Source organism: Microcaecilia unicolor, chromosome 5, assembly GCF_901765095.1.
Source record: "Microcaecilia unicolor chromosome 5, aMicUni1.1, whole genome shotgun sequence".
NCBI lineage: Eukaryota > Metazoa > Chordata > Amphibia > Gymnophiona > Siphonopidae > Microcaecilia > Microcaecilia unicolor.
The window spans coordinates 188,184,619-188,211,518 of record NC_044035.1 but is presented as its reverse complement, the minus strand read 5'-3'; the positions used below and the strand labels follow the sequence as shown (position 1 = coordinate 188,211,518).

Genomic DNA, 26,900 nt, shown 5'->3' with positions numbered 1-26,900 from the left:
GAGGTAGTCTATTATTATTGTACGTATATCTTGACAATCTTTTTCATCTGCTATCAGAGATTCGTTTAGCCTCCACACCGTTTCCTTTCTCTCTATCTCTATTTTTCCCGCCAAAACCCATACTGGTGCGTGGTCTGATGTATGTATACTTTCTATGCCTGAGTCTTTCATGTCCCCCCATATTGATCTACTCCCCCAAATCGCATCTATCCGTGAGTATGATTTTTGGGCATGAGAATAAAAAGAGAATGTTTTTTGACCTGGGTGTTGTATCCTCCATATATCGACCAAGTCTAAATCCTTCATTAATTTGAGAAATTTCCCCCTATGTGTTCGTGTTCCCCTTTCTCTCCCCTGTGAGTGGTCCAATCTAGAGGCAGTCATGTTGTAGTCCCCTCCCATAATTATCTGTCCCCTGACAAATTTACTTAGGCCTAAGCCTAGTTTCGTGAAGAATGTTCCCTGCCCCTCATTTGGTGCATATACGTTGATGAAGGTAATTAAGTGGTTTCCTATCCTCCCTTTAATTGCTAAGCTTCTCCCATCCTCTCCTTTATATACGTCTTCTTGTACAAATCTTAAATGTTCATTAATGTGTATCGCCAACCCACCCGTCTTCCCTCCCTTGGGATTTGCCAACCTGGTTCCCTGCCCCAGTGTCTTATAGCTGATCAAATGTTCATCTTGTCTTTGGATATGGGTTTCCTGTAGCATTATCACATCCCACTTCAATCTTTTTAGTTCTTTAAGAACTATGCTTCTTTTCCCGGGATTATTCAAACCATTAACGTTCCAAGATCCTACCTTTATCCCCCTCCCCCCACCCTCCCGCCCCCCTCCCCCTCTGTTCCCCTCCCCCCCAGTGGGCTCCTGATTTTGGCCCTGGACTCTTCTGGCCAGTGCTACCCTGGAGGTAGTGCATCTGCGCCAGAAAGCTGCCCCCATACATTTACATCCTCTTTACCCTCCCCCTCCCCCTCCCCCGTTTACATCTCCATATCCACCCTCACCAAGCATTATTTATCATTTAACCAACTATATGCTCTTATATAACATACTACCACAGTTTCATTTAGCAGTCCTCTGATTAACTTTTCAGTCTTTCCTCTCAGTTCCGCCTCTAGGCTGGCTTTTTTCGGGGATCTGCTTTTTCTTCTCTCTTTCCGATTTTCCTCCAGCTTTGTTTTTCCGGGGTCTGCTGTCTTTGTTGTTGCCTTTGTACTCCTTCCTTATCCTGTGGAATGTCCGTGCAACCCATGTCTCTCAAGCTTTTCCAGGCTCCTTCCACCGTCTGAATTCGCCTCGACTTGGCACCCACCGTTACCAGAATTCCTCTTGGATATAGCCACCTGTATCGCAATCCTGCTTTTTGCAAATATGCTGTAATGTCTTTAAATTCTCTCCGTGCTTGCAGGGTTTTTTTTAGCCAAGTCTTGGAATATTTGTATTTTATTGTTTTCCCAGGTAATCTCTCCCATGGCACGTGCTTTGCGCCACACAGCTTCCTTGGTATTATAGTCGTGGAAGCAGGCTACTATGTCTCTAGGCCCCTCAGCTCTCTGTGGCCCTAAAGTCCGATGTGCTCTATCAATTCTGTGTTTGGCTGGGTTTGGTGGGTCATCACTTTCGCTGTCCAGATCTAGGATGAATGCACAGATTGCTTGTATTACTTTTGACACATCTTTATATGACTCATCTTCTGGTACTCCTTTGAAACGAAGATTGCATCGTCTAGACCTGTTTTCCAGGTCTTCTAGTTGCATTTCCAATGCTTCTCTGCTTTGGTTCTCTTTTTGTAGAGCTTGCTGCAGCTCTTTTACCTCCTCCTCCATTCCGTCCACTCTCTCCTCAGTTTCTGCAACTCGTTTCCCCATATCTCTCAATTCCTCCCGCAGCTCCCCTATTGCCGCCTGTATTCCTTTTCTGGTGTTCACCATTTCCGCTTTAAGTTCCTGAAACCAGCGTGAAACATCCAGTTTATCCATCTCTGGATTTTCTTCCATCAATTCCTCGTGCTCAGGGTCCGATTCGGAAACTCCGTCCGCCATTTTGAAACTTCGCGACGCTACTCTCGCGCCCGCGCTTTTCCCCGTTCCGGGGTTCTCTGCGGAGTATTTAAATTTGGCGAGTTTTTTCCGAGCTGCCATTGCTTCTGGCGTTTAGATTTCTGCTTGGTGAGGTTTTTCGCCGCGTTTTCGGGGTGGTAGGAACTGCTTTTTATTCTGGCTCTATCAGAGCTCGTTCTTTAGGCAGCCATTCAGCAGCGCTGACGTCACTTCCTCAAGGAGAGGTGGTTCTTATTGCCCCGGATTGGCCCAGGCGGCCGTGGTATGCAGACCTCCGGTGGATGCTGGTGGAGGCTCCCCTGCCGTTATCTCTGGTACCGAATCTGTTGTCACAGGGACCGGTAACCATGGAGGACGCCTGCCGCTTTGGTCTTATGGCATGGCTATTGAGAGGGCGCAATTGAGAGACAAGGGTTATTCCTGTAAAGTCATTTCCTGTCTCCTACAGGCCCGCAAGTGTTCCACTTCCGTGGCTTATGCCAGGATTTGGCGCCAATTTGGGGCTTGGTGTGCTTGTAAAGCGATCACACCCATGTGGGCTTCTGTTTCGCCGATACTTGACTTTTTGCAGGATGGTTTACAAAAAGGCCTTGCCTATAATTCCCTGCGTGTTCAAGTGGCAGCCTTAGCATGTTTTTGAGGGAAGGTCGCTGGCCTCTCTCTGGCTGCTTGTCCGGATGTGGCACGGTTTCTCAGTGGGGTGCTTCGGCTCCGTCCTCCCATGCGAGCTTCGTGCCCGGCCTGGAATCTAAGTACATAAGTAGTGCCATACTGGGAAAGACCAAAGGTCCATCTAGCCCAGCATCCTGTCACCGACAGTGGCCAATCCAGGTCAAGGGCACCTGGCACGCTCCCCAAACGTAAAAACATTCCAGACAAGTTATACCTAAAATGCGGAATTTTTCCAAGTCCATTTAATAGCGGTCTATGGACTTGTCCTTTAGGAATCTATCTAACCCCTTTTTAAACTCCGTCAAGCTAACCGCCCGTACCACGTTCTCCGGCAACGAATTCCAGAGTCTAATTACACGTTGGGTGAAGAAAAATTTTCTCCGATTCGTTTTAAATTTACCACACTGTAGCTTCAACTCATGCCCTCTAGTCCTAGTATTTTTGGATAGCGTGAACAGTCGCTTCACATCCACCCGATCCATTCCACTCATTATTTTATACACTTCTATCATATCTCCCTCAGCCGTCTCTTCTCCAAGCTGAAAAGCCCTAGCCTTCTCAGCCTCTCTTCATAGGAAAGTCGTCCCATCCCCACTATCATTTTCGTCGCCCTTCGCTGTACCTTTTCCAATTCTACTATATCTTTTTTGAGATACGGAGACCAGTACTGAACACAATACTCCAGGTGCGGTCGCACCATGGAGCGATACAACGGCATTATAACATCCGCACACCTGGACTCCATACCCTTCCTAATAACACCCAACATTCTATTCGCTTTCCTAGCCGCAGCAGCACATTGAGCAGAAGGTTTCAGCGTATCATCGACGACGACACCCAGATCCCTTTCTTGATCCGTAACTCCTAACGCGGAACCTTGCAAGACGTAGCTATAATTCGGGTTCCTCTTACCCACATGCATCACTTTGCACTTGTCAACATTGAACTTCATCTGCCACTTGCACGCCCATTCTCCCAGTCTCGCAAGGTCCTCCTGTAATTGTTCACATTCCTCCTGCGACTTGACGACCCTGAATAATTTTGTGTCATCGGCGAATTTAATTACCTCACTAGTTATTCCCATCTCTAGGTCATTTATAAATACATTAAAAAGCAACGGACCCAGCACAGACCCCTGCGGGACCCCACTAACTACCCTCCTCCACTGAGAATACTGGCCACGCAATCCTACTCTCTGCTTCCTATCTTTCAACCAGTTCTTAATCCATAATAATACCCTACCTCCGATTCCATGACTCTGCAATTTCTTCAGGAGTCTTTCGTGCGGCCCTTCGAGCCGCTTAGGCGAGCTTCGGAGAAGTATGTGACCCTAAAGGCGGTCTTTTTGGTGGCCATTGCATCGGCGAGATGGGTGTCTGAGCTCCAGGCGCTGTCCTGTCGACACCCATTTCTGCAATTCTCAAGAGTCCGGAGTTATGGTACGTATTGTGCCGTCCTTCATGCCTAAGTTGGTTTCAGCGTTTCACCTAAACCAGCCTATTTTCCTGCCCACCTTTTCTAAAGAGGAGTTTCCAGAATCCTTTGGGCAATTGCACCTCCTAGATGTGCGACGGGCTCTGTTGCAGTATCTGTGCATGTCAAATGCCTTTCGGACCTCTGACCATCTTTTTGTTCTTTTGTCAGGTCTGCGCAGAGGGTCTCCAGTGTCTAAAGCCACTATAGCCTGTTGGCTCAAGGAAGCTATTTTTTCAGCATATCTGCTGTCTGGTCGGCCTCCGCCTGAAGCCTTTAAGGCACATTCCAGAAGAGCGATTTCCTCTTCCTGGGCTGAAACTGGAGCAATCTCTCTTCAAGAGATATGTAGTGCAGCTACTTGGGTTTCTAAGCTCTTTTTTGCCCGACATTACAGGCTGGATGTGGCTGCCAGGAGAGACGTGCATTTTGGAGCACAAGTGCTGGCTTGTTCCCACCCTATCTAGGGATTGCTTTGATACATCCCACTAATGGATTCATCTGCTTGATGACAAGGAAGGGAAAATTAGGTTCTTACCTTGGTAATTTTCTTTCCTTTAGTCATAGCAGATGAATCCATGAGCCCTCCCTCAGTGGTTCATTATGTGATTGATCTTGGTTTTATGTTCAGTTTTTCCTGTAGATATGTCCCCTCATTGAGAGAAGTTGGAAACAGTCTTCAGGATTTCTGTTCTGTTACAGGAGGTTGAGTTCGTCCCGCCTTTGAATTACTGCTCCTGTTCATCCACTGTGAGGAAAGTTCATGTTGTTATATGTGGCGGTGTCACACTGTTTTGGAAGCTTCAAATACTGAAGAGGCAGATGGAGCTAGCTGGCCATGAGGCACTATGGTTTTTCAGTGCTCTCTATCTCCCCCTGCTGGTTGATGGACACAACCCACTCGTAATTGATTCATCTGCTATGACTAAAGGAAAGAAAATTACCAAGGTAAGAACCTAATTTTCCCTTGACCACTAAAGAACAAAGATATTTGTGTCATCCTAAACCTAAAACTCCTAACATTTACTTCATTCCGAAAGTCCATAAGTCCACAGTGGACCTCCCTGGATGCCCCATTGTGTGTAACCCTTGTCTAAATTTATTGATAATTTACTCCGTCCATTCGTTAGTAAGGCTAAATCATATGTGTGTGATGCTACTGATTTTATACAGATCTTGGATCAGATTGATTTGGAGGAGAATTACAAGGGAGACTTTTTTTTATGGTGGGACTAGATGTTGTTGCCCTTTACACAAATCTGCCACAGAATAAATTTATACAGGTGGCTTGTAAAGATCTAGAACAAATGTCCGTTTCAAAATTATAAAAGTTGACTATACGACAGTTATTAACATGGGTCATCTGTAATAATTATTTTGAATTTCAAAAAAACATTTTTGTCCAGAAACGAGGAGTAGCCATGGGAGCGACGGTGGCGCCCTCCCTGGCGTGTCTTTACATGACGGATTTTGAAATAAAAAAACTTATATACCTTCCTATGGCACAACAATGTGGTGCTATGGAGGAGGTATATATACGATTTTATTTTGTTCTGGCTGGGAACAGAAAATGACTTAAATTCATAGCTACTCTTAATGAAGCTGTTCCTCATGTGAAATTTACCTCACGAATAGCACAAAATGAGACTGAATTTTTGGACATTAAAATCAATAGATCAGAAGTTGGGGCGATGTCGACTACTATCTTTTGGAAGCCCACTGACAGGAACACCCTACTACATTATTCTAGTCATCATGTAGCGTTGAGGAAGGGTGTTCCTGTCTGACAATTCTTAAGATTGAGGCATTTATGTTCATCTTTAGAAGATTTTAAGATTCAGGCTCAACATATGACAGGTTTAGGCAACGTGGATACCCCAATGCATATTCTTAAGAGGGCATATAAAAGAGCACGATATGCCCATAGAGCCTAGTTGTTATCCCCTAAACAAACATCTAGGTCTAGATCTTTAGCATGTGTTCTTCCGTTTTCCCACCAGGCTCCCCAAATTGGACAGGTGATGCATAAATATTGGCACGTGTTAGCCGTCCATTCGGTGTTTATAGAACACCCCAAGGTGGCATATCGCCGTAAATAGTGAGAGTTGTATACTGTATCACATGTCCATGTGCAAAATATTACATTGGTCACACTAAAAGAAAATTAAAAAACAGGTTAGTGGAACACATTAGCAATCTGAAAAATATAAAAATGGAAGCTCCGTTGGTTTCCCATTGGACTAATCAGAAACATAAAATAGAAGAACAATGGAGAAGGGTAGTTAGTGGGGTTCCTCAGGGGTCTGTGCTAGGACCGCTGCTTTTTAATATATTTATAAATTATTTAGAGATGGGAGTAACTAGCAAGGTAATTAAATTTGCTGATGACACAAAGTTATTCAAAGTCGTTAAATCGCGACAGGATTGTGAAAAATTACAAGAGGACCTTACGAGACTGGGAGACTGGGCGGCTAAATGGCAGATGATGTTTAATGTGAGCAAGTGCAAGGTGATGCATGTGGGGAAAAAAGAACCCGAATTATAGCTACGTCATGCAAGGTTCCAAGTTAGGAGTTACGGACCAAGAAAGGGATCTGGGTGTCATCGTCGATAACACACTGAAACCTTCTGCTCAGTGTGCTGCTGCGGCTAAGAAAGCGAATAGAATGTTGGGTATTATTAGGAAAGGTATGGAAAACAGGTGTGAGGATGTTATAATGCCGTTGTATCGCTCCATGGTGTGACCGCACCTTGAGTATTGTGTTCAATTCTGGTCGCCGCATCTCAAGAAAGATATAGAAGAATTGGAAAAGGTACAGCGAAGGGCGACTAAAATGATAGCGGGGATGGGACGACTTCCCTATGAAGAAAGACTAAGGAGGCTAGGGCTATACAGCTTGGAGAAGAGACGGCTGAGGGGAGACATGATAGAGGTATATAAAATAATGAGTGGAGTGGAACAGGTGGATGTGAAGCGTCTGTTCACGCTTTCCAAAAATACTAGGACTAGGGGGCATGCGATGAAACTACAGTGTAGTAAATTTAAAACAAATCTGAGAGAATTTTTCTTCACCCAACGTGTAATTAAACTCTGGAATTCGTTGCCGGAGAAAGTGGTGAAGGCGGTTAGCTTAGCAGAGTTAAAAAGGGGTTGGACGGTTTCCTAAAGGACAAGTCCATAAACCGCTACTAAACGGACTTGGAAAACTCCAAAATTCCAGGAATAACATGTATAGAATGTTTGTACGTTTGGGAAGCTTGCCAGGTGCCCTTGGCCTGGATTGGCCGCTGTCGTGGCCAGGATGCTGGGCTCGATGGACCCTTGGTCTTTTCCCAGTATGGCATTACTTATGTACTTATGTACTTATGTAGATGTTTGGCATTAATACAAATTGCACCTTCAACCCGGGGAGAAGATGTGAGTGCCCAATTATTCAATATAGAACAATGATACATGTTCCAGTGGAATACAGTAGCCCCGAGGGGTTTAAATCTTGAGGTTGAATGGTTGTAGATTCATGACGTCAATTAAAGGGCAGGACCCGGGTAGATATTTAAATCCATGCGTAGCAAGATACGGCATTACGTTTCTACGCATTATCTGGTAACCCAGACTTGGAGAGCAGTCCCAGTGGTAAGCAGCTACATATAGTTGATTTGTGATTATAATTTATAAGAGAATATATATTCTCCGAGGACAAGCAGGCTGCTTGTTCTCACGATTGGGTGATGTCCACGGCAGCCCCAGGATCGGAAGATCTTCCTAGCAACAGAAGTTTGCTAGCTCTCGCGTGATCCACATGCATTGCGCATGCTCAACCGTCTTCCCGCTGAAACGCAAGCGTGCTCGCCAGTCTCTATTTTTCCACGGTTCAGAACGGACGTGTAGCACTCGTTCTCTGCCCCAGAGAGGCCCCCGCCGCGTTCTTCGCCTCGATTTTGCGCCTTTTTGGCTGTTTTCTTCACTCTCGTGTGTTCTCAAAAAAAAAAAAAAAAAAAAGTTTCCGCTACTTCGTAGTCGTTTTCCTCCGTAAGTTTTCTTTCTTTTGCGTAAGCGGCTTTTTTCGCCGCCCGTACGGGTCTTTTCCCCTTTTTGGTGCCTCTTTTTTTTCGGCATCATCGCGTTTGACCTCGCCGGCGCGATTTTTCCTCCCATGTCATCGAAGCCTGCCAGCGGCTTCAAGAAGTGCACGCGGTGCCACCGGACGATCTCGCTAACTGATAGACACGTTTCGTGTCTTTAGTGTCTCGGGGCTGGTCATCGCCCAGACGCCTGTACTTTGTGCCTCCAGCTCAAATAGAGGACTCAGGCGGCGAGATTGGCTCAGTGGAACATCTTGTTCGGAGCCTCGTCCGGTCTTTCGACGCCGAGGGAGCCAGCAGTACCGAGGTCATCGCCGGTATCGATGTCGGCATCGGAGGGAGCATCGTCGTCAGGAGCGCAGGTGATGGCTGTCCAGAGATCCCATGCTGGTAGCAGTGAGCCATCGAGTGGGTCTCCACCTGTCTCGAGGGCTCCTGCGGTGGAGGCCCCCTGGGACCAACATCCTTCGGACCCGGCCCCGAGGCGACGTTTGGATTCCACGTCGTCCTCTTCAGTACCGGGAGGTACCGCTGGCATGCTTCGAGTGAAGGCGAAGAAGCACCGCCATCAGTCACCTTCCCGCCACGGTACCTAGAGCTTCTGGTCACCAAAGGATTCGGTACCCGTGAAGCGTCGACGCTGGGAGGACCGCTCACCCTCCATACAAGAGGTGTCAATGCACTCTGCTCCAGACAGCCCGGTACCGCCTCCGTGCCCCAGGCAGGTTCTCAGCTCGTCGCTGGTACTGGCCCCACTGCCTTGCTCGACAGCCACTCTGGACGAGCGCCTCAGAGCCATACTTCCAGTAATTCTGGAAGGGCTGCTGCGACCTTCTGCTCCGGTACCGCCGGTGCCTGCGCTGGCGGTACCGTCGACAGATGCGGAGGTTGGCTCTCCGCCCGTGGTGCGGACTGCGACGCCGGTACCGCTTGCGGCATCGGCATCTGCTGCCACCCAGGAGGACTCCCCGCCGACGTCGCTGGAGGGAGCTTCGTCGCCGCCGGTGCGGGAGTCTTCCTCTCGGCACCGCCATCAAGGACCGGGTTCTTTGGCATCGAGACGGGCTCGGCTTCAGACTGAAATTCTTGAACTTGTTTCAGATACCGACGGTGAGGCCTCGTGGGGAGGCAGAGGAGGACACCAGGTATTTCTCGGATGAGGAGTTTTGTGGTCATCCCTCCGATCCCACTCCTTCGCCAGTGAGAAAGCTTTCTCCCCCTGAGAGTCTGTCTTTCTCGTCCTTTGGGAAATGTCTACGGCCATTCCCTTCCCAGTGGTTACTGAGGATGAGCCCAGGGCTGAGATGTTCGAGGTCCTGGACTATCCTTTACCACCTAAGGAGTCGTCCACTGTTCCCCTTCATAATGTCCTGAAGCAGACATTGTTGGCGAACTGGGCGAAACCTTTAAGTAACCCCCACATTCCCAATAAGGTTGAGTCCCAGTATCGGATCCATGGGGACCTGTTGATGAGGACTCAGTTGCCTCATGACTCTGGAGTTGTGGATTTGGCTCTCAAGAAAGCCAAGAGTAGTAGAGATTACGCTTCGGCGCCCCCGGAGCGTGAGTCTAAGACTAGACTCTTTTGGGAGGAAGGCCTGCCATTCTGCTATGCTCGTGTCCAGGATTCAGTCCTACCAGCTCTATATGAGCATCCACTTGCGGAACAAGGTGCGGCAACTGGCGGACTTGGTCAGTAAGCTCCTGGCGGACAGGCCAAGCCTTTTCAGGAGATGGTCAGGCAGCTGAAGGCGTGTAGGAAATTCCTGTCCATGGGTGCCTACGATTCTTTTGATGTAGTGTCCAGGGCCGCTGCCCAAGGTATAGTGATGCGCAGACTTTCATGACTGCGTGCCTCTGACCTGGAGAATAGAGTCCAGCAGCGGATAGCGGATGCTCCTTGCCGGGGGGATAACATTTTTGGTGAGCGCGTTGAACAGATGGTAGAACAGCTCCACCAGCGGGACACCGCATTCGACAAGCTCTCCCACCGGACGCCTTCAGCATCTACCTCTTCAGGTAGACATTTTTACGGGGGTCGGAAGAATTCTCCCTACGCTTACAATAATCACAGGTGCAATTCTCCTTCCTGCCAGCCTCAGGCTAAGCCCCAGCGTGCTCGTTCCCGTCAACAGTGTGCGACTCCACAGGCCCCTGCGGCTCCTCAGCAAAAGCAAGGGACAGGCTTTTGACTGGCTCCAGGTGAGCATAGCCGAGATAAAAGTGTCTTCCGGACGATCTTCCGGTCGGAGGGAGTTTAAAGTTTTTTCACCAAAGGTGGCCTCTTGTAACCTCTGACCAGTGGGTTCTTCAAATAGTCCAGCTAGGATACGCCCCCAATTTGATCTTGAAACCTCCAAATTGTCCTCCGGGAGCTCAGTCCTTCAGCTTCCAAAACAAGCAGGTACTTGCAGAGGAACTCTCCGCCCTTCTCAGCGCCAATGCGGTCGAGCCCGTGCCACCGGGGCAGGAAGGGCTGGGATTCTATTCCAGGTACTTTCTTGTGGAAAAGAAAACAGGGGGGATGCGTCCCATCCTAGACCTAAGGGCCATGAACAAATATCTGGTCCGAGAAAAATTCAGGATGTTTCCCTGGGCACCCTTCTTCCCATGATTCAGAAAAACGATTGGCTATGCTCTCTGGATTTTAAAGGACTCCTATACTCACATCCCGATACTGCCAGCTCACAGACAGTATCTTTGATTCCGTCTGGGAACACGGCACTTTCAGTACTGTATGCTTCCCTTTGGTCTCGCCTCTGCGGCCAGGGTGTTCACAAAGTGCCTGGTGGTAGTGGGACTGGGAGTGCATGTGTTCCCTTATCTCGATGATTGGCTGGTAAAGAACACCTCGGAGGCAGGAGCTCTACAGTCCATGCAGGTGACTATTCAACTCCTGGAGCTACTAGGGTTTGTGATAAATTATCCAAAGTCCCATCTTCTTACAGTTCAAAGACTAGAATTCATAGGAGCTCTGCTGGACTCCCAGACGGCTCACGTCTACCTCCCCGAGGCGAGGACAGACAATCTTCTGTCCCTTGTTTCCTGGGTGCGAGCGTCGCAGCAGATCACAGCTCGGCAGATGTTGAGATTGCTCGGCCACATGGCCTCCATAGTTCATGTGACTCCCATGACCCGTCTTCACATTCGATCAGCTCAATGGACCCTAGCTTCCCAGTGCTTTCAAGCTGCGGGAATCTAGAGGACGTGATCCAACTGGCCACGAGTTTTCTCACCTCCCTGCATTGTTGGACAATTCGCTCCAATTTGACCCTGGGCCGTCTCTTTCAAATTTCTCAGCCGCAAAAAGTGCTGACGACAAATGAGTGTCTCCAGGGGTGGGGAGCTCATGTCGATGGGGGCTTCACACTCAAGGGAGTTTGTTCCTCCAGGGGAAACAGGTTTTCAGATCAACCTCCTGGAGTTACGAGCGGTCTGGAACGCGCTAAAGGCTTTCAGAGATCGGCTGTCTCATCAAATTATTCAATAACTTCGGTTATTGGAAAAGTAATGGAAGCCATGCTGAAAGAAAGGATAGTGAATTTCCTGGAAGCCAATAAGTTGCAAGATCCGAGGCAACATGGTTTCACCAAAGGGAAATCGTGCCAAACGAATCTCATTGAATTCTTTGACTGGGTGACAGGAGAATTAAATCAAGGACGTGCTATGGACGTCATCTACTTAGATTTCAGCAAGGCTTTTGACACGGTTCCCCACAGGAGGCTCTTAAATAAACTAGACAGCCTGAAGATAGGACCCAAAGTGGTGAACTGGATTAGGAACTGGTTGACGGACAGACACCAGAGGGTGGTGGTAAATGGAGTTCGCTCGGAGGAGGGAAAGGTGAGTAGTGGAGTGCCTCAGGGATCGGTGCTGGGGCCGATTCTGTTCAATATATTTGTGAGTGACATAGCCGAAGGGTTACAAAATAAAGTTTGCCTTTTTGCGGATGACACCAAGATTTCCAACAGAGTGGACACCCCGGAGGGAGTGGAAAACATGAAAAAAGATCTGAAGAAGCTAGAAGAATGGTCTAACGTTTGGCAATTAAAATTCAATGCGAAGAAATGCAAAGTGATGCACTTAGGGAGTAGAAATCCAAGGGAGACGTATGTGTTAGGCGGGGAGAGGGATCTTGGGGTGATAGTATCTGAGGACCTGAAGGCGACGAAACAGTGCGACAAGGCGGTGGCCGTAGGTAGAAGATTGCTAGGCTGTATAGAGAGAGGAGTGACCAGCAGAAGAAAGGAGGTTTTAATGCCCCTGTATAAGACATTGGTGAGGCCCCACCTGGAGTATTGTGTTCAGTTTTGGAGGCTGTATCTTGCGAAGGATGTTAAAAAAATGGAAGCAGTGCAAAGAAAAGCTACGAGGATGGTATGGGATTTACATTCCAAGACGTATGAAGAGAGGCTTGCTGACCTGAACATGTACACCCTGGTGGAAAGGAGGAACAGGGGTGATATGATACAGACGTTCAAATATTTGAAAGGTATTAATCCGCAAACGAATCTTTTCCGGAGAGGGGAAGGCGGTAGAACGAGAGGACATGAAATGAGATTGAAGGGGGGCAGACTCAGGAAAGATGTCAGGAAGTATTTTTTCACGGAGAGGGTGGTGAACGCTTGGAATGCCCTCCCGCGGGAAGTGGTGGAGATGAAAACGGTAACGGAGTTCAAACATGCATGGGATATGCATAGAGGAATCCTGTGCAGAAGGAGTGGATCCTCAGAAGCTTAGCTGAAATTGGGTGGCGGAGCAGGTGGGGGGAAGAGGGGGTGGTGGTTGGGAAGCAAGGATAGGGGAGGGCAGACTTATACGGTCTGTACCGGAGGTGGGACTGGTGGTTGGGAGGCGGGAAATACTGCTGGGCAGACTTATATGGTCTGTGCCCTGAAAAGGACAGGTACAAATTCAATTCAAGGTAAGGTATACACATATGAGTTTTTCTTGGGCAGACTGGATGGACCATGCAGGTCTTTTTCTGCCGTCATCTACTATGTTACTATGTAAATTCAGACGGACAATCAGGTTGCTATGTACTACATCAACAAGCAGGGGGGCACCGGATCTCGCCCCCTGTGTCAGGAAGCCGTTAGGATGTGGCTTTGGGCTCGCCAGCACGGCATGTTTCTCCAAGCCACGTATCTGGCAGGCGTAAACAACAGTCTGGCCGACAGGTTGAGCAGGATAATGCAACCTCACGAGTGGTCTCTCAACTCGAAAGTAGTATGCAAGATCTTCCAAGTGTGGGGCACCCCCTTGGTAGATCTTTTTGCCACTCAGGCCAATCACAAGGTCCCTCAGTTCTGTTCCAGACTTCAGGCCCACGGCAGAGTAGCGTCGGATGCCTTTCTCCTTCATTGGGGGAACGGCCTCCTGTATGCGTATCCTCCCATACCCTTGGTAGGGAAGACTTTGCTGAAACTCAAGCAGGATCGTGGAACCATGATTCTGATCGCTCCATTCTGGCCATTTCAGATCTGATTCTCTCTTCTTCTGGAGTTGTCCTCAGAAGAACCGTGGAGATTGGAGTGTTTTCCAACCCTCATTACTCAGAACGAGGGGGCGCTTCTGTGTCCTAACCTCCAGTCCCTGACTCTCACGGCCTGGATGTTGAGAGCGTAGACTTCGCCTCCTTGGGTCTTTCTGAGGGTGTCTCCCGAGTCTTGCTTGCTTCCAGGAAAGATTCCACGAAGAGGTGTTATGCTTTCAAATGGAAGAGGTTTGCCATCTGGTGTGACAGCCAGGCCCTAGATCCTCGTTCTTGTCCTACACGGACCCTGCTTGAATGCCTTCTGCACTTGTCCAAGTCTGGTCTTAAGACCAACTCTGTAAGAGTTCATCTTAGTGCGATTAGTGCTTTCCATTACCGTGTAGAGGGTAAGCCTATCTCTGGACAGCCTTTAGTTGTTCGCTTCATGAGAGGTTTGCTTTTGTCAAAGCCCCCTATCAAGCCTCCTACAGTGTCATGGGATCTCAATGTTGTTCTCACCCAGCTGATGAAACCTCCTTTTGAGCCACTGAATGCTTTCCATCTGAAGTACTTGACCTAGAAGGTCATTTTCGTGGTGGCAGTCACTTCAGCTCATAGAGTCAGTGAGCTTCAGGCCTTAGTAGCTCATGCTCCTTATACCAAATTTCATCATAACAGAGTAGTCCTCCGCACTCACCCTAAGTTCTTGCCGAAGGTGGTGTCGGAGTTCCATCTTAACCAGTCAGTTGTCTTGCCAACATTCTTTCCCTGTCCTCATACCCGCCCTGCTGAACGTCAGTTGCACACATTGGACTGCAAGTGAGCATTGGCCTTCTATCTGGAGCGGACACAGCCCAACAGACAGTCCGCCCAATTGTTTGTTTCTTTTGACCCCAATAGAAGGGGAGTGGCTGTCGGGAAACGCACTATCTCAAATTGGCTAGCAGATTGCATTTCCTTCACTTATGCGCAGGCTGGGCTGACTCTTGAGGGCCATGTCACGGCTCACAATGTTAGAGCCATGGCAGCGTCAGTGGCCCACTTGAAATCAGCCACTATTGAAGAGATTTGCAAGGCTGCGACGTGGTCATCTGTCCACACATTCACATCTCATTATTGCCTCCAGCAGGATACCCGACGCGACAGTTGGTTCAGGCTGTAAAATCTGTTTGGGGTTTAGAATCCAACTCCACCCTCCTAGGCCTATTTTTTGTTCTGTTCCAGGCTGCACTCTGTTAGTTGTTACTGTTAGGTGAATCTCAGTTATGCCCTCGCTGTTGCGAGGTCCAATTGACTAATGTTTGTTGTTTTGAGTGAGCCTGGGGGCTAGGGATACCCCAATCGTGAGAACAAGCAGCCTGCTTGTCCTCGGAGAAAGCGAAGTTACTAACCTGTAGCAGGTATTCTCTGAGGACAGCAGGCTGATTGTTCTCACAAACCCGCCCGCCTCCCCTTTGGAGTTGGGTCTTCCCTTGTTTTTGCTATTTACTGGACTGACAAACACGCTCGCGTTCGGGTGGGAAGATGGTTGCGCATGCGCGATGCACGTGGATCACGCAAGAGCTAGCAAACTTATGTTGCTAGAAAGATCTTCCGATCCTGGGGCTGCCGTGGACGTCACCCAATTGTGAGAACAATCAGCCTGCTGTCCTCGGAGAATACCTGCTACAGGTTAGTAACCTCGCTTATTTGTAAGATGTGTGACGTTTAGAAATTTAGGTATATGTTCATTCAACAGATTGCTTGCTTTGGTTCTCCTGATGAAGAATTTGACGAAATGCGGTCTCGCATTGAGGACCAGGATGAGATAAAAAGAAACTGATGTTTGAATTTTCACTGGTTTCTCCAGTAGCCTAGCTCTGGCCCGACAGTGGGGCTGTGTTGTAGAGCAACCAGTTTTATTGGCGAGAGGAATGTAACGTCTTCTTTATTTAGCATCTCATTGCACTGTTCATTACATTGAAAGTATTGTGATCGGTGTTATACAGAGGACATGGACAATTAAGTATTTTTGGAACACAAGCTATAGAGTCCTGCTTGGCTCTACAGGGATTTAAAGTTACCATATTAAGAACAAATGTTAAAACTCTGAATATAATTTAACACTATTGTGATCATTATTAAGTAGACCTGAATGTATGAATATGGTAGTTGTGAGTGAGTGTGAGCATCTGTTGGGCTGGTATGCAAGGAGTTCTGGGGTTACCTGTTGTGGGATAGGCAAGTAGATTTATTGATATAGCACAATAAAAAGTCATTTTTATTAAAAAAAATAAAAATGCAATTGTAGTGCGAGTTATTGATGGTTTACTATTTGCAATATTGGTACTCCGGTTAATTAAAATTTTCCCTGATAGTATAGTAATTAAATTTTAACTGCCAGGCCCTCGACCATTCTTCTAACGTTCGGAGATCCCTTCTCATCGTTTCTACTCCCTCCAGGGTATCCATTCTATTGGCTATTTTTGTGTCATCCGCAAAAAGGCACACCTTTCCTTCCAACCCTTCAGCAAAATCTCTCACAAATATATTAACAGAATGGGCCTCAGCACCGACCCCTGAGGAACTCCACTGCTCACCTTCCTTTCCTCTGAGCGGATTCCATTTTCCACCACCCTCTGCTACTTGTCGGTCAACCAGTTTCTTATCCAGTTCACCACTTTCGGTCCTAAGTTCAACCCTTTCAGCTTATTCACGAGTCTTCTGTGGGAGACCGTATCAAAGGCTTTCCTGAAGTCCAAGTAGATTACATCTAGCGTACGTCCCTCATCCAGTTCTTGGGTTACCCAGTCAAAAATGTCAGTAAGATTCGTTTGGCAGGATTTCCCTTTGGTAAAGCCATGTTGCCTCGGTTCCTGTAACCCGTCGGCTTCTAGAAAGTTAACTATTTTTTCCTTCAGCAGCGACTCCATTATTTTTCCTACCACCGACATGAGACTTACTGGTCTGTAGTTTCCCACTTCTTCCCTGTCTCCACTTTTGTGAAGAGGGACCACATGAGCTTGTCTCCAATTTCGCGGAACCTCTCCCATCTCTAAAGATCTATTAAATAAATCTTTTAGAGGTTCTTCAGTATCCTGGGATGTATCCCATCCAGCCCAATATCTTTGTCCACCTTCAGATTCTCCAGCTGTTTATAAACTCTTTCTTCCGTAAACGGCGCAGTATGCACTCCATTCCTAGATGTTCCCTCTGCAGCCAAAAACGGTCCTTCTCCAGGATTTTCCGTGAACACCGAAGAGAAATAATTGTTTAGCACGTTCGTTTTGTCTTCATCATTTTCAACATAGCCATTCTCATTATCTTTCAGTCTCGCAATTCAATTTCTATCTCTTCTCGTTTCTCCAATATAGCTGAAAAAGGTCTTGTCACCTCTCTCTTTACATCTTTAGCCATTTTTTCTTTCGCTCGCGCTTTCGCTAGCCGTATTTCCCTCTTCGCTTCTTTCAGTTTAATCTGATAATCTTTTCCGTGATCCTCTTGTGTTCTTTTGTATTTCTTGTATTTATTTTTTCAGCTACTTGTTTGGAGTACCATATAGGCTTCCCGTTTCTCTTGTTTTTGTTTACTTTCCTCACAAAAAGATCAGTTACCATATTTATAGCAGCCTTTAGCTGGGACCACGGTTTTTCCACTTCTCCTACACCTTCCCACATCAACAGCTCCTTCAGGTATTCCCCCATTTTATCAAAATCAGTATGTCTGAAATCCAGTACTTTGAGTTTTGTGCGTCCGCCTTCTTCCTTATTTCAAACCATACGGTGTGATGATCACTATTACATATGTGGGCACCCACCCGGATGTTGGAAACACTATCTCCATTAGTGAGCACTAGATCCAGCATCGACCCTTTCCTCGTGGGTTCTGTCACCATTTGTCTGAGCAAGGCACTTTGACAGGTATCCACAATCTCCCTACTTTCCGATTCTGCAGACGGGACATTCCAGTCCACGTCAGACAAATTGAAATCTCCCAACAGTAGCACCTCCCCTTTCATACCAATCTTTTGAATATCTTCTATCAGATCCTTGTCTAACTTCTCCGTTTGCGCAGGAGGTCTATAGATAACTCCCGTGTGGATACAGGTTCCGTCTTCTCTTTCCAGGACAATCCATAAAGCAGCTTCTTTTCCCCAGGTTCCCCGCATTTCAGCTGCTCTGATATTGTCTCTCACAGAGCCACTCCTCCACCTCTTCGGTCCTCTCAATCCTTCCTAAAAAGATTATATTCCGGGACGGTCATATCCCATTCATGAGAATCGTTGAACCACGTCTCCGTAATAGCAACAATATCCAAGTTTTATTCAGACATCGGGGCTTGCAAGTCTTGAACCTTTTTTTTCTTAGACTACGAGCATTTGTGCACATAACTTTCCATGTGCTTAGTGAGTTTGGGTGGTTTTCTATATTTACATGACTTTTCTCTCTGCCATCATGTTTATTCTGGGGGTGACTTTCTTAAATCCCTTGTTTCCTTTTGTCACCCCTACCCTCTAGTTTAAATGTCTAGAAACATATTGTCTATCCTTTTTCCCATCACAGAAAGATGTAGCCCATCATTCCAGTACTGCCTGTTATTTTTCCACGTATTACATCATTCTCCTATGTATCTAAAACCTTCTTCTTTACACGAGCACTCAAGCCACTTATTGAATTCCTTTGTTTGCGTAGTCTTTCCTCTCTCCTCCCTCACATAGGAATTACTTCAGAATAAGCCACAGTCCGAACCAAAGATTTCAGTCCCTCCCCAAGCTTCTGGAACGCTCTCTGTGCTGTAAACTCGCTATTGTTGGCCAGGTCATTTGTTCCCAGGTGAATTACAACAGCGTTTGAAGCCTCGCTCTCTTCTTGGATCATTTTCAGTATTTGATCTGTACATCTTGTAGCTGAACATCCTGGAAGACATTTCACTATGTTGGAACCCCTGAACTGTGTTCCTAAGTTAATGCCTCTGATAATGCTTCTGCACCTCACTCCTTCTATGTTCAATTTACTTATACACCTAATTCCTCCTTTGTTAAATTTACTTATCCGTTAACCCCACTAATATTACGTATACTACAAATTGTGTGTGTATATATATATGTATTTTTTTTGTTTTGTTTTGTTACATTTGTACAATACAAACATTGTAGACATGAACAGTTTTATCCCATACATTTCTCCCTTCCCTCCCTCCCCCCCCCGCCCCCCCCATTATTCCAACTGTCCTGCTTGGGTTAAATGATGAAATCGAGACCACAGTTCAGAAGCTGGGTTGTACATGCCCACTCTTTTGTCCGTAAGCTGCTCAAATTCTCCAACTATGGAGAGTTTCAAAATCCAGTCCAGTTGTGATGGGGCCCTTTGCTTTTTCCAGTGCAAAGCAATAACGCTCTTAGCCGCTGTTAAGCACATCCTCTTAAGGCGCCTTTGCCATTTGTTACTTCTCCTATTACCTAGTCCTAGCAGACACCATTGCGGCGTACACTTGAACTGCTTATTCGTGTTTTCAGAGATTTTTTTCGTAACAAGTGTCCAAAATGGTCTCAGAAGTCGACAAGACCACCATATATGTAGAAAAGTCCCCTCCTCGTCACCGCATCTCCAGCAAAGTGAGGAGACCAGGGGAAACATGGCATGTAAACGCTGTGGAGTATAGTACCACCTTGTCAATACCTTAAAAGCATTTTCCTTTAACAATACACAGTTTGAAGCTTTTTTAACTTCTGTTACTATAGCTTTCCACTCATTTATCGTAAATTCCTGCTGGAGGTCATGTTCCCATTGTATCATGTAATTACATTTCTCAAAAGATCGACCTCTAATAAATTTGTACAACAGGGAGATAACTCGGCCCATTTTCCCCAAGGACCCCCACAAATTTTCTAATTCTTCATAATCTTCCGGATCCCTCCTCAACCACCCTTGCTGGCTCATGTAATGTTTGACTTGTAAATAGAAGAAACTATCCCCCGCCCCACCCCCACATTGTTCCTGGATCTCATCTAGCGGCCTTAACTCCCCAGCATCTAGAAGATCCCTAAAGCATAACAACCCCTCCTCCGCCCACCAGCCTGCAACCCGATGTTCCTTACCTGCTGGGAAAGCTGGTTCCCCCCCTATAAATGCTAATGTGGAGGTGTGTCTATTCTGCCAAAACCGTGTTCTAAAGGAGGCCCATAGAGACAACAAGTGTTTGACAAATGGGTTCGTTGTCATCGTTCCATATAGCCTCGTCTCCATTGAGGCCCAGAGAACTGATTTCAGATTGTGTCCCCTTACCATCCCTTGGTCTAATGTGGCCACCACCGATGGAGACTCTTGACTCCATGCCACTACAAACTTCACCTGCGCAGCCCAAAAATACCATTCCAAATTTGGCACACCCCTACCACCCAGGTCCACCGACCTCCACATCAATTTCTTATTTAATCTATGTGCTCTGCCCCCCCATATAAATTTCAAAATCTCTCTCTGTATCCTTTGTAGTTCTTTTTTAGGTATCTGTATGGGTAAGGTTTGAAACAGAAACAAGATTCTGGGCAAGATATTCATTTGTACTGAGGCCATTCTCCCCCACCAGGATAACCAAGTCCCTTTCCAACCCACCATGTCCCTACAAACCTGTTGAAATAAAGGATCATAATTAAGATGGTATAGTTGGCTCAGTTCCGAGGGTATCTGAACCCCTAGATACTTGATGCTCCTCTTATTAAGGCGAAACGAAAACCCCCTGATGACCTCGGAAAGTCGATCTTGTGATATAGACACCCCCAACACTTCAGATTTATCATAATTAATTTTATAACCCGAAATCTTACCAAATTGATTTAGCTCCTTTACTAGATTTGGAAGGGTCAGTAGAGGATTCATAACAAAAAAGAGGATGTCATCAGCAAATAGAGCCAACTTATGTTCTCTGCCAGCTACTGTAATTCCTTTTACATCTCTCATCTCCCTTATCTTTTGCGCCAATGGTTCAATCGCCAACGCAAATAACAAGGGAGACAACGGGCAGCTTTGCCTTGTCCCCCTCTTTACTTGAAAAGCTTCCGAATAGCCCCCATTCACCTTAATCCGCGCTATGGGTCTCTCATATAGTCGTTGTAACCATCCTATCAAGCCCTCCCCAAATCCCAGATGTTTCATGACCTCCCAAAGATAAGACCACTCCACCCTGTCGAAGGCCTTTTCAGCGTCTGTACTTAACAATACCAAAGGCCTCCCTCGCTGTTGGGCCTCCCAGACAAGATGGAGTGTTCGGCGTATATTATCAGCCACCTGTCTCCCCTCCACAAACCCTGATTGATCTGGGTGTATCAACTTTGGTAGTATCCCCCCCACTTTGGATAAAATCTTAACATCTAAATTGATTAATGAAATTGGTCTATATGACCCACAAACTGATGGATCTTTGCCTGGCTTCAGGATTAATGATATACCCGCTTCGTGCATACTGGTTGGGAGTGAGCAACCTCGAAAGCATGCATTACCCACTCTCATTAATAGGGGGCCCACCTCTCCAGCAAATATCTTATAAAACTTGGCAGAATACCCATCCACCCCCGGGGTTTTCCCCCCTTTAAGCCCTTTGATGACCTGTTTAATTTCTTCTATATGGAAGGGAGCCTCTAATTTTGCGCAATCAACCTCCGATAGCTTAGGCAGATGAAGATGACGCAGTACTCTTCTGATTTCGTCTTTTTCAACACCTAATTCACTAGTATACAATGTTTGATAAAATTGCAGAAATTGATCCCTGATATCCTTGTCTTTATACAGCAGCTGATCACCCTGTCCCTTAATTTTCGTGATCAGAGAGTCTCGCTGTCTGTGGCGCAAACAATTAGTTAACATCTTCCCCGATTTATTCCCAAACTCAAAGAACTTTTGCTGGAGGCGCTTTCGCATAAACTCCACCCTTTCTACTTGTATTTGATCCAGGACCCCCCTCCACTTGCGAACCTCCCGCAGCTCCTCCTCCGTACCCCCCTCATGATGTCGGTGTTCCCAATATGCTAACCTCTCCCTGGCCTCCAGTTCCTTAGCCTCCCTTTCTCGCTTTTTCCTAGCCCCCCATTTAATTAGGTGCCCCCGTACTACTGCCTTTAAAGCATCCCATAATGTTCCCTCCGAAACTATCCCTACATCATTCGTATTACAGTAATCTTTAATCACCTTACGGATGTCCTCACATACCTTTTTCTCTCCTAAAAGCCCCTCGTTGAGTCGCCAAAATCGCTGCCTATCCTCTACTCCCAACCCTTTCAGGTCTATTTCCACTGGGGCATGATCTGAGATGGAAATAGATCCCACATCTGCATCCTTAATATGTTCCCAGAATGAACGGCTACACCAGATCATATCAATCCTCGTATAGGAGCATTGAGAATGCGAAAAGTATGTATAAGCCTTCTGAGTCGGAATGAAAAAGTCTCCACACCTCCAGTAAATCCAGTGTCGAGGTAAGCGACTTCAGTCTCCGAGCATGGGACATATGTGGAGTGGTGGACCCCTTTGAATGATCACTAGAAGTGTTCCAAATGTTAAAATCTCCCCCCATAATCATTCCCCCCCTTTGAAAGTGAAGGAGCTCTTCCTTAATATGTGCAAAGAACTCTCCCTGTCCTGAATTGGGTGCATAAATATTTGCTATGGTCACAGCTATTCCATGCAGTCGCCCTCTAATTGCTAAGCATCGTCCCAAATCAGCTCTATAGATGGCTTCAATTTCAAATGCAACCCCTCGTCGAATATAGATGACTAATCCACCCACTTTACCCCCTCGTTTATCAAAGTGCATTATACATTCACTATATGCCCTCTGGTTTAAAAGATGGGCTTCCCTGCGCCTAATATGTGTCTCCTGCAACAGGGCTATATCCCAGCCACTTCTCCGTAGTTCCCGAAACACCAAATTTCTTTTCCTTTGTGAATTTAACCCATTCACGTTCCAAGACCCCACCCTCAACCCTCCCCGTCCCTGTCCCACCCCCCTTCGTTGCTGAGCGGTGTTGCTATCCGCCAGCTTAGAGACCTGAGGAAATAACCCCTCGCCAGAGCTGTCGCCTACAAACCTCCCTGTTTCTCCTTCCCCCCCTCCCCTAAAAACCTTTCGTTCCCCAGCCCCCAACATACAACAGAACTCTTTCACATATCAAAACAGTGCAGTGCGGTGAACAACCAACATTTCAACTCAAAACAGAGTATTTCAAATAAGAGCTTGCCTTGTGGCCTTTCTGGGCCCCATGCAGCTTGAAACTTTATCAAACTAGAACCGGCAGTCTCACATACTTCCCTTCAGGGCACTCTGTCCTTTTCAGGCCTCTGGGGACCAGATTTTTTACTGGGTCCCGCCTTCTGCCAAGAAGTTCCTCTCCGTCCGTTAGCTGCGGTTCCTGGGTTCCCTGTCTCGTCCTCTGGAGGCATGTTAGTACATCCCAGCTCTTTCAAGCATCTCCACGCTTCCCTCAATGTAACCACTCGCCTCGTCTGGCCCTCCACTGTGAATTGGAGGCCGAAAGGGAACACCCAGCGGTATCTGTAATTTGACTGCTGAAGATATTTTGTCAGATCCCGAAACTCCCTTCTTCTTTGCAGCGTCCCCAGAGCCAGATCCTGGAACACTAGTACTTTTTGATTGTCCCACGGGATCTCTCCCAGTTTGCGTGCTTTGCCCAAATCATGTCTTTAATCCGATAGTCCTTAAAGCATGCCACTATATCTCTGGGCTGCTTATCTCTTCGGGGTCCCAGACTCCTGTGCACTCTGTCCAGCAATATCACGGTTTCATCACCGGGTATTGGTGCCCCCTCAGCCGCTGCCATAATAGTTGCACAGATTTCTTTAACAACTCTGGCACAGTCCATATTCTCATCCGTTTCGGGGACCCCCTTAAATCTTAAATTCTTCCTCCTGGACCTATTCTCCAAGTCCTCAAGGTCCAGTTGCATTTTTTCTTTTTCTGCACGCAGTGTTTTAATTTCAGATTGTAGTTCCACTATGTCCCCCTCCACGTGCTCCAGCACCTTCTCTGCCTGCTCCACCCTGGATCCGATATCTCTCACCTCCTGTAATTCTTCTTATTGTTACTATGTAAGCCACAGTGAGCCTGCCATGTGTGGGAAAGCGCGGGGGTACAAATGTAATAAATATAACTAAAATAAAATAAAAATAATGGAGCAGTAATAATTTTCTGCTTTTCACAATTCTGTCATTATTTGGGGGATGTTCCTGGGGTTGTGCTGCTTTCATTGCCTCTAGTTCTAACACAATACTTCTTTTTTCACCATCATAATGATGCTTCCTTGTCACTTGCAGCAGATGAATCCAGGAACTAGTGGGTTAAGTCCGCCTACCAGCAGGTGTAGATAGAGGTAAACAAACTAAAGGCAGTGATGCCAGACGGTCAGCTCCTTCCTCAGTTAGTATGTCTCTATCTCAGCGGGTGGTGGACGGCTTTTTCTCCAGCTCCTGGGCCCAAGGCCTCTGAGGGTGCTCCTGGGCCGGTGGCCAGTTTTAGCCGGGGGTGGCGGACTGGTGGTGTCCCCTTTGGCAGCATATGCAGTTGCTGGGTCCCTGCTGCACCTCAAATTCCCTCTGAACAGGCTTTTGCTGTTCCTTTCCTTCCCTGTTTGTTTCTGCCTCCTCACTAAAAAAAAAAAAAAAAGAGAACCATAGAATTTATGTAAAAGAGAAACAGAGAAGCAAAGGGAAGTGTGTTTTTGCTGAGAGCAGGTTTGTGTTACTGCTGTCCTAGACCTGTTTTCTGTTGCCTGCTTCTATGAGCCTGCCTCAAAGTGGAGTCGGAGTTTTTTTTCTTCGGCTCAGCTGTCAGTTCCCGCGTTTTCCCGGTCCGGGGTAAGTCCTGCTGGGTTCCTGTTCGGGGACGGGCAATGGCAGCGGAGGCGGTAAAACGCTGTTCCCGATGCGGGAAATGGCGTTTGGCGGCGGGCCTTTGCAGCATGGGGTGTGCTGATTTGGCGGGACTCGATAGAGCGGTGCCCCCCCCCCCCAGAGTGTGCTTTCCCGCCCAGAGCTTGGTGATTCTCGCGCCATTTTGCGATCGGTCGCGGAGCCGGCTCCGGTAGTGGTTTTGGACAAAGCTTCTCCGCTGGTAGGAGAGTCGGGGGGGCCATCAGGCACTGTGGGCGGTGGTGCAGGTGCCATGGCTGTGACCTCTTCCGTTGCGGGGGGGGGGGTTTTCACCAGAGTTTATTTTGTTACTCCATCAGGCGTTTTTGTTGAAAAGGGCCTTGCCCCCCCCCCCCCCACGCATCTGCGACAGTTTCAGCCTTTGATTCTCTCAGGGGGTCTGGGGGTAACCAAGAGATTTTGGGTTTTTCCCCAGAGGATTTCTTTTCCCTTAAAAAGCCTAGGCTTTCTTTGGGGTCTGAGGAGGGGGCCTGCATATGGTCGCCTGCAGTTTCCTCCGTGGTGGCTCTCTCGGAGCAGACGGGGGTAGAGGACGTGAGGACGATGCCCTCACTGACCAACCGGTGAACTCTTCCGCCGTGAGGATTTTCCATAAGGAGGAGTTGTCCTCCTTTATCTCTCAGGCGCTGGAAGCCCTGAATATAGAGGACCTGAGGTTGCGGCTTCTCAGGCGGTCAACCCCAAGATGGCTAGTACCAGACGACCTTCTAAGGCCTTTCCGGTACATGAAGCTATTGAAGAGTTGATTTCGGCCCAGTGGGCAGATCCGGATGGGGGGCTGAAAGTAGCCAGGGCTATGGCCAGGCTGTATCCGGTTTCAGCGGACCGTTTAGAGCAGTTTGCTCTACCTAGGGTGGAGGTCCTGGTGACGGCGGTCACTAAGAAGACTACTCTTCTAGTGGCAGGTGGTGTGGCACTTAAGGATATGCAAGACAGACGGCGGCTAGAGGCCTCTTTAAAACGTGCCTTTGAGGTGGCCGCTTTGACACTTCAAGCTTCTGTTTGTAGTTCTTATGCGGCTAGAGCTTGTCTCAGTTGGCTACATTCTGTCATGGATTCAATTTTGGAGCCTGATATGCCAGGAACTCCTCAGATGTCGCTGATGGATAATGGGCTGGCGTACTTGGCGGATGCCTTGTATGATTTGGTCCGTGCTTCGGCCGAACTCATGGCCTTGACCGTTTCCTCTCGGCGTCTTCTGTGGCTCCCGTCATTGGGCCACAGATATGGCCTCGAAGCAACGGCTCATTAAATTGCCTTTCCGAGGGAAATTGCTTTTTGGGGAAGACCTAGAAAAGATTGTTAAAGATTTGGGGGGTTCCAAATCTCAGCGTCTTCCGGAGGATAGACCCAAATCTACTTCCAGGAAGGGAGCCTCGAGGTCACGTTTCAGAGAGACGCGACGGTATCGCCCGGGGCGGTCCAATGCAGCCTTTCAGTGTCCTCGTTTTGGGCAGCTTTCTTCCTTTCGCAATGAGAAGCGTCCGGCTGGACGCCCCTCTCGTCAGGGGGCTCCTTCTCGGGCCTCCCAATGATGGGTCGCAGGTCCACTCGGGAGGAGAGCAGATCAGTGGTCGGCTTCTCTGTTTCTTCCAGAGTGGGCCAGAATTACTTCGGACCAGTGGGTCCTCGATGTGGTGCGAGAAGGTTACAAGCTATAATTGTTCTCTCCTTCACAGACCAGTTTTTGTGGGTTCGTTACTTTTTCATGGAGACATTAAGGGCAGTTATTGCTGCTGTTCAACCAGGTAAGTTTTTGACGGCTCTCGATTTGAGGGAAGCTTTACCTGCACATTCCCATTTGGCAGCCCCATCAGAGATTTCTCAGATTTGCGGTGCTGGGTCAGCCAGTTTCGGGCCCTTCCTTTCGGAATGGCCACTGCCCTACGCACTTGTTTCAAGGTCATGGTAGTGGTGGCGGCGTTCCTGTTCAAGGAGGGGATTCGAGTGCATCCATAACACGACGACTGGCTGATTCGGGCGACGACAGAGGAGGAGACTCGAGTGGTCACTGAGTGATTGCGATGTTGTAATTCTTAGGTTGGGTGGTCAATATGGACAAGAGTCATCTAGTTCCTCCTACTCACGGGTCTGGAGTATCTTGGAGTGCAATTTGATACGAAGCGGGGGAAGGTGTTTCTTCCCGAGGGGCAAAGGATCAAATTACTTTCTCAGGTACTGACCTTATTGAGTCGTTGCGCTCCCCGAGTGTGG

The 26,900-nt window shown here is 47.6% G+C and overlaps 1 protein-coding gene across 1 annotated transcript in view; it reads left to right on the top strand.

Moving 5' to 3' along the window:
- Nucleotides 1–26,900, top strand: part of NUTF2 (nuclear transport factor 2) — a 335,108-nt gene that overhangs the window by 85,059 nt on the left and 223,149 nt on the right. The gene's annotated exons all lie outside the window — the stretch shown is intronic.